Below are 6,000 nucleotides of genomic sequence, written 5' to 3'. Positions count from 1 at the left end.
CATCATTGATGTTTCTCTCTTTCTCTCCCTCTCCCTTCCTCTCTGAATCAATGAAATATATATATATATTTTTTTATTTTTTTTAAAGATCACTGCCAAGGAAGGGCAAGAGGAGGTGTGGAGAGATGAATATGGGGAGGGCAGAGGGTTTTTAGAGCTGTGAAAATACTTTGTATGATACTGTAATGGTAGATATATGTCATTATACATTTGTCCAAACCCATAGAATATATAACACCAAGAGCGAACCCTAATGTAAACCATGGATTTGGGTGATAATGACGTGTCAGTGTAGGTTCATCCTTGGTTAAAAATGTGCGTGCTGGTGGGGATGTTGATAATGGGGGAGGCTATGTGCGGGGGCGGGAGGGGCAGGCAGGAGCTATATGGGAAACCTCTGTACCTTCTTCTCAATTTTGTTGTAAACCTAAAAGTGCTCTAACAATATAAACACTTAAAAATTAATTGTAAAAAGAAAAAAAAGGAAAGCTTGTTCAAGCTCTACTCTTGCAAAAGGGTACAGGCACTTCTCAGATGAATCTTGTCAAAGTATCACGTGATAGTTCATGCCTGTGCTGTTTAACCTTTCCAGAGTTTAGGGAAAAGTTTAAATGTTTCCAATTAATTTTACACACTTAGAACAACTCTAATACCAAGACTTGATATACCTCCCCCCCCCCCGCCCGCCCACCCAAAAAAACAAAGCGCACAAGATAAAGTACTGCCCATGTGGCCTTTCAGGGACACAGACTCCTTCTGCCTTTGGCTCTGCCAGCACCTATGATGTCTGCTAGGTCCTCTGACAGCGGCCGGAAGAGAGGCGAGGGTGGAATGGGAGGTTTTATGGGCCAAGCAGGGAAGCCCCATGCGTCCCTCCCACCCACAGTCCAATAGCTAGGCCTCAGTCACACGGTCACACCTAACTGCCTGCAGGGGAGGCAGGGAAGTGTAGTCTAGCTTTGTGCCCAAGAGGAAAAAGAAACAGGTGATAATGCAGCATTTCTTAATGAGTGCCCCACTGTTGCCTCCTGGACGTTTTTACAAGCTGCCGACACTTTCTGCACATCTTTATGTGTGTAAGGCAGACAATGCCGACCACTGAGCACCAGCGACTGTAAACACATTACAATTTCAGAGCTTAAAATGTGAAACACTTGGAATAAGTGAATACTAGACAAAGCCTGTGATGAGCAAGGGCTTTCCAGACAGAAAGCATAAAAGATAGACTTTGCTACATAAAAATGAGAAATCCTTCACATCAAAAAAGAAAATTAAAAGCAGAAGGACCCATTGAGGGGGAAATATTTGTAACATGTATGATAGACAAAGAATTAGTAGGCTTACTATTTTAAGAGGTCTTACACAAATCAACAGTGAAAAAGATGAACCTCCAAGATAAAAATGGACAAAGAACTGTAACAGGAAATTCATCAAAGAAGAACTAAAGATGGTTAAATATACTAACTATGTAAAACTATTTGGCAGTCAAAGAAATTAAAACCACAATATGATACCTTTTTTAAATCATCAAACTGGCAGAGATCTGAGAACAGATCATGGTGTTTGCAAGGCCTGGAAATGAGAAGAGGTCACCCATGGGTGAGATGGGTGTACTCCTCAGGACTACAGCTGTGGGAGCATCAAGATTGCCCATTGACCTAGCAAGCCCCCCTCTGGAATTTATTCTAAGAAAACAAGTTTTAAAATCTTAAAGATATACATATGAGGCTGCTGATCACAGGGTTTTGTCTTTGTTTTCCTTTTTCAGTTACAGTTGACATTCAGTATTATATGAGTTTCAGGTGTTCAACATAGTGATTAGACATTTATATAACTTACAAAGTGATGCACCCAGTAGGTCTAGTACCCACCTGGCACCATATGGAGTTATTTCAATAGTATTGACTAGATTCCCTATGCTGTACTTTACATACCCGGTGCTATTTTATAACTACCAGTTTGTGCATCTTAATCCCTTACCCCCTCCCCCGTTTTTTTGTAAATAAATTTTTATGATTTCAGAGAGGAAGGGAAAGGGAGAAAGAGATAGAAACATCAATGATGAGAGAGAATCCTTGATCAGCTGCCTTCCGCACGCTCCACACTGGGGATCGAGCCTGCAACCCAGGCATGTGCCCTGACCGGGAATCGAACCATGACCTCCTGGTTCACAGGTCGACACTCAACCACTGAGCCATGCTGGCAGGGCTATCCCATCCCCTTTTTCCCACAGCCCTCCAAGCCCCCTCCCATCTGAAACCATCAGTTTATTTTCTGTATCTATGAGTCACAGGGGTTTTTGTATATTTAGTTTGTGTGTGTGTGTGTGTGTGCGTGTGTGTGTGTTTAACCAAATTATACATATGCCCCATAATTAAAAAAACATTTAAGTTGGAAAATTCTACATGGTTTGTTATGAAAATCAGCAATTCCCTGAGGCTCCTCCTCCCCCACCCCCTCCTCTTTCTCAATCCCAGAGAAACTGCTTTCAATCCTTCTGGTATTTACTGTACTTTCTCTAAATAACATGCTTATAGTGCCACTTCTTCATTTTTGAGGTTTGGGCATTCTCTAGTGATTTCTCATCATGGAAAGAGAGGATAAACTTTCTCATCAACCCAATCCTCCCCCCAACACACCCCCAAAAACACATATGAGTACTCCACCCTCCCCACTCTCCCTTCCCATATGTAACCACTATTCAGCAACCTCCCGGTATAGATATTTGTCATTTTGATTAGATCAATATTCATTATGGGCCTTTTTACTGTAAATCTACCATCAAATGAGCTGTATAGGCTACTACCATGTTTTCCTGTACATTTCATTTTCCTTGGAGTTAATAATTGACTTGTTTCTGTCATTGGCTTTGTCTGCTCATTTTTATCACCAGTTTAACTACAAACTCCTTTTCAGAACATATCACTCCGTTGTGTTCTGGCTTCCACTGGTGCTATTAAAAAATCCAAGGTCATTCTGAGCCATAATCTTTTGTCTACAATCTGTTCTTCCTCTACAAACTTGAAGGGTCTTTTCTCTGTCCACCCAGTTAACCAGATACTTGGCAAGCCTGATTCTGGGTCTCTTCAAGGTTCAGGCTTCTTTTCCAAGTTTGGATTTGGCTTTCCTGGGCCTATTAAATCCTTCTACATTTCAGCTTACAAAATGCTGATGACTCCTGTAGTATTCTCTTCTTCCTTATGGGTTTTTTTCTTGTTTTAAATCAGTTTATAAGAGTTTAGAGAGAAAGCAACATTGCTCCAAGGTTAGGCCTTTGGAGTCCTGCTTAGTGTAAAGGGTCTCCGATTAGACTCCCCCCCCCGCCCCCCCGCATTGGGTTCTGGGCCTCCACCTCCATCCCCCTCAGCCCCACATTCACTCAGAACAGCTGCTGTTCAGCTCAGTTCAGATGGGAGGCAAATACCCTCAGGTCAAAATTAGTGACCTATAAGTGTTCCAATCTAAGACTTTTTAAAAAAATGCAATACCCCCCCCCAAAAAAAAAATAGAAAGAAAAAAGATGATAAACAAAATGGAATTCAATGAAATAGAAAACAAAAATGCAATAAGAAAGACCAACAAAACCAAGAGTTAATTATTTGGGGGGAAAAAGGCAAATCTCTAGGAAGATCAATCAAGGGAATAAAAGATACAAGTAAATGACATCATACATAAAAAGAATAACATAACTATAGTTAAAACAGAGATTTAAAAGATAATAACACAAAGACAGCCAACTATCTGGAGATTTTATCTTTTCATGTGGCTACATTTGCAAATGAAAGATTACTGAGAAAAAAATAGCAAGAGATGGGGGGAAGGTCAATGGGGGGAAAAAAGGAGACATATGTACTACTATTTGTAATACTTTAAACAATAAAAATTAAATTAAAAAAATAGCAAGAGAATGTCATCAAAATCTCTATGCCAACAAATTTTAAGTCTTAGTAAAAATAAATTTCTACCAAAACTGGAAAACAATAGATATTCTGAATAGTCCTAAAACTATTAAAGAAATTGAAACAATAACTGAAAACATTCCCACAAAGGGGAGTCAAGGCCGAGATGGTTTTATAGGTAAATTCTAACATTTCAAGGAATGGATAATCCCAATCTTATATAAATTCTCCCAGGGAATAAAAAAAAAATAAGGAATACTCCCAAATTCATTCTTGAAGCCAGTATAACCTTCCTAGCAAAATTAGACAATGAAAGCATGAGAATGAAAAATTACAGGCCCATTTGACGCAAGAGCATAGAGGTAAGAATCCTAAATAACATATTATTAAAATAAAGCAACTGTGTGTAAAAAAGATAATGTATCATAACCAAGTTGAGTTTATCCCAGTAATACAAAGCTGACTTAATGTTAGAAAAATCTAGAAAGGTAATTTACCACATTAATAGATTAAAGAATAAGAAAAGTAGATGCAGAAAAGGTATTTGACAAAAGTATGCACTAACTGATGATCAAACTCTAAACAGATTGGAAATAGAAGGGAATTTCCTTAACATGATAAAAGTTATCTATTAAAAAATTTTAGATAAAACATTACTTGATATGTAAACAATAGAAATACTTCCTTTAAAATCAGGAAAAAGTAAGGATGCCCCGTTACCTTTTTTATTCAGCATTGTACTTTTGAATTTATTTTTCTTAAATATTAAAATCAATACATTTAATGGCAGAAGTTTTTACATAAAGTAATAAAATAAAGAAAATAAATTAATGGCATACAGTTGAAAAGAACGAAATAAAGTGTCATTATTTGCAGATAATTTATTTATTATTATTATTTATTTAGAAAACCCAAAGAAATCTACAGACCAGTTATTAGTCCCCAAGATTAGCAGATATGAAATCAATAGGCCAAAGTCAGTGAAATTTCTAGTCATTAAAGAAGAAACACAAATGGTAGATAAACTTATGCAAAAATGCTCTCTCCTGAATGTGTGCAAAGAGACATTAACAAGAATGCTTATGGCAATATTGTCTATGACGACCAAAAAACCTTAAGTATTTACTGACAAGGGAATGAGATGGTGCTTTCATAAGAAAAATATAATCATGAGTAAATAAGCAAGATATAGAAGGATATGGTGGTACTTAAAATTGCAACATCCCACCTCCACATCTCCGACTTTATTTTTCCCCTTGCATCTCCCATTCTAACATATTACATGATTCATCTATAATCCATACATTTTGCTTATCATTTGGCTTACCCACAGGAATGTACACACCACAAACACAGTGACCTTATCGGTGCTGCTCACCAATATTCCCCGAGCTTAGAAGGGTGCCTCACATACAGTGGGTGCTCCATCAATATTTTTTGAGTGAATTTGTGGAATAAATACAAGACAGCATGAAACCACTGGAAGTTTAAAAGCATGCAAAACAACCCTACTGGACGTTCATGGACAAACGCCCGCTCTGGCCTGGCCACCTCTGTGACGGGGGTGGGGAGCGGGCTTGGGAAGGGACGCCAGGAGCCTGCAGTTCCCTGCATGTGTTTCTTCCCTAAGCTGGGCCTGGAGGTGAGCGTCTGTTACGTCAATACCAGTTTTGGCACGATGGGAAATTTTCACATTACAACTTAGTTTCTTAATAGTAGGAACAACAAGCACCTGCATCGGGTGCTAGAGTGTCTGAGGGTTTTCCCACATGGTGTCATGGGTGTAGAAGCCCAGCTCAGAACAAGGTGGGGCCAGGGACTGGGCATCTTCCAAATCTCCCAGGGACGGGGTGGGGGTGGGGGAACCCCAGCCTGAGAGAGAGGAAGGGCCAGCCCAGAGGCCACCTCCGCTGGATGAGACAGGGAGGGTGGGTGAGGACAGGGCTTTGTCTTGCACTGTCCTCGATCGGGAGCCGGGGGCTGCCCTGGCTGAGAGGATCTCTCTCCCCGGCTCCCGGCTCTGGGGCTGGGGCTGGTCCCCATGTCAGGGTCAGGCCCCTCACTGCTCCGTTAGGAGACCCGGGAGCGGTCCCAGTTGCCA

The sequence above is a fragment of the Myotis lucifugus genome, unplaced genomic scaffold, assembly GCF_000147115.1.
Source record: "Myotis lucifugus unplaced genomic scaffold, Myoluc2.0 scaffold_472, whole genome shotgun sequence".
In the NCBI taxonomy this organism is placed as follows: domain Eukaryota; kingdom Metazoa; phylum Chordata; class Mammalia; order Chiroptera; family Vespertilionidae; genus Myotis; species Myotis lucifugus.
Note: the sequence above shows the minus strand (reverse complement) of the source record.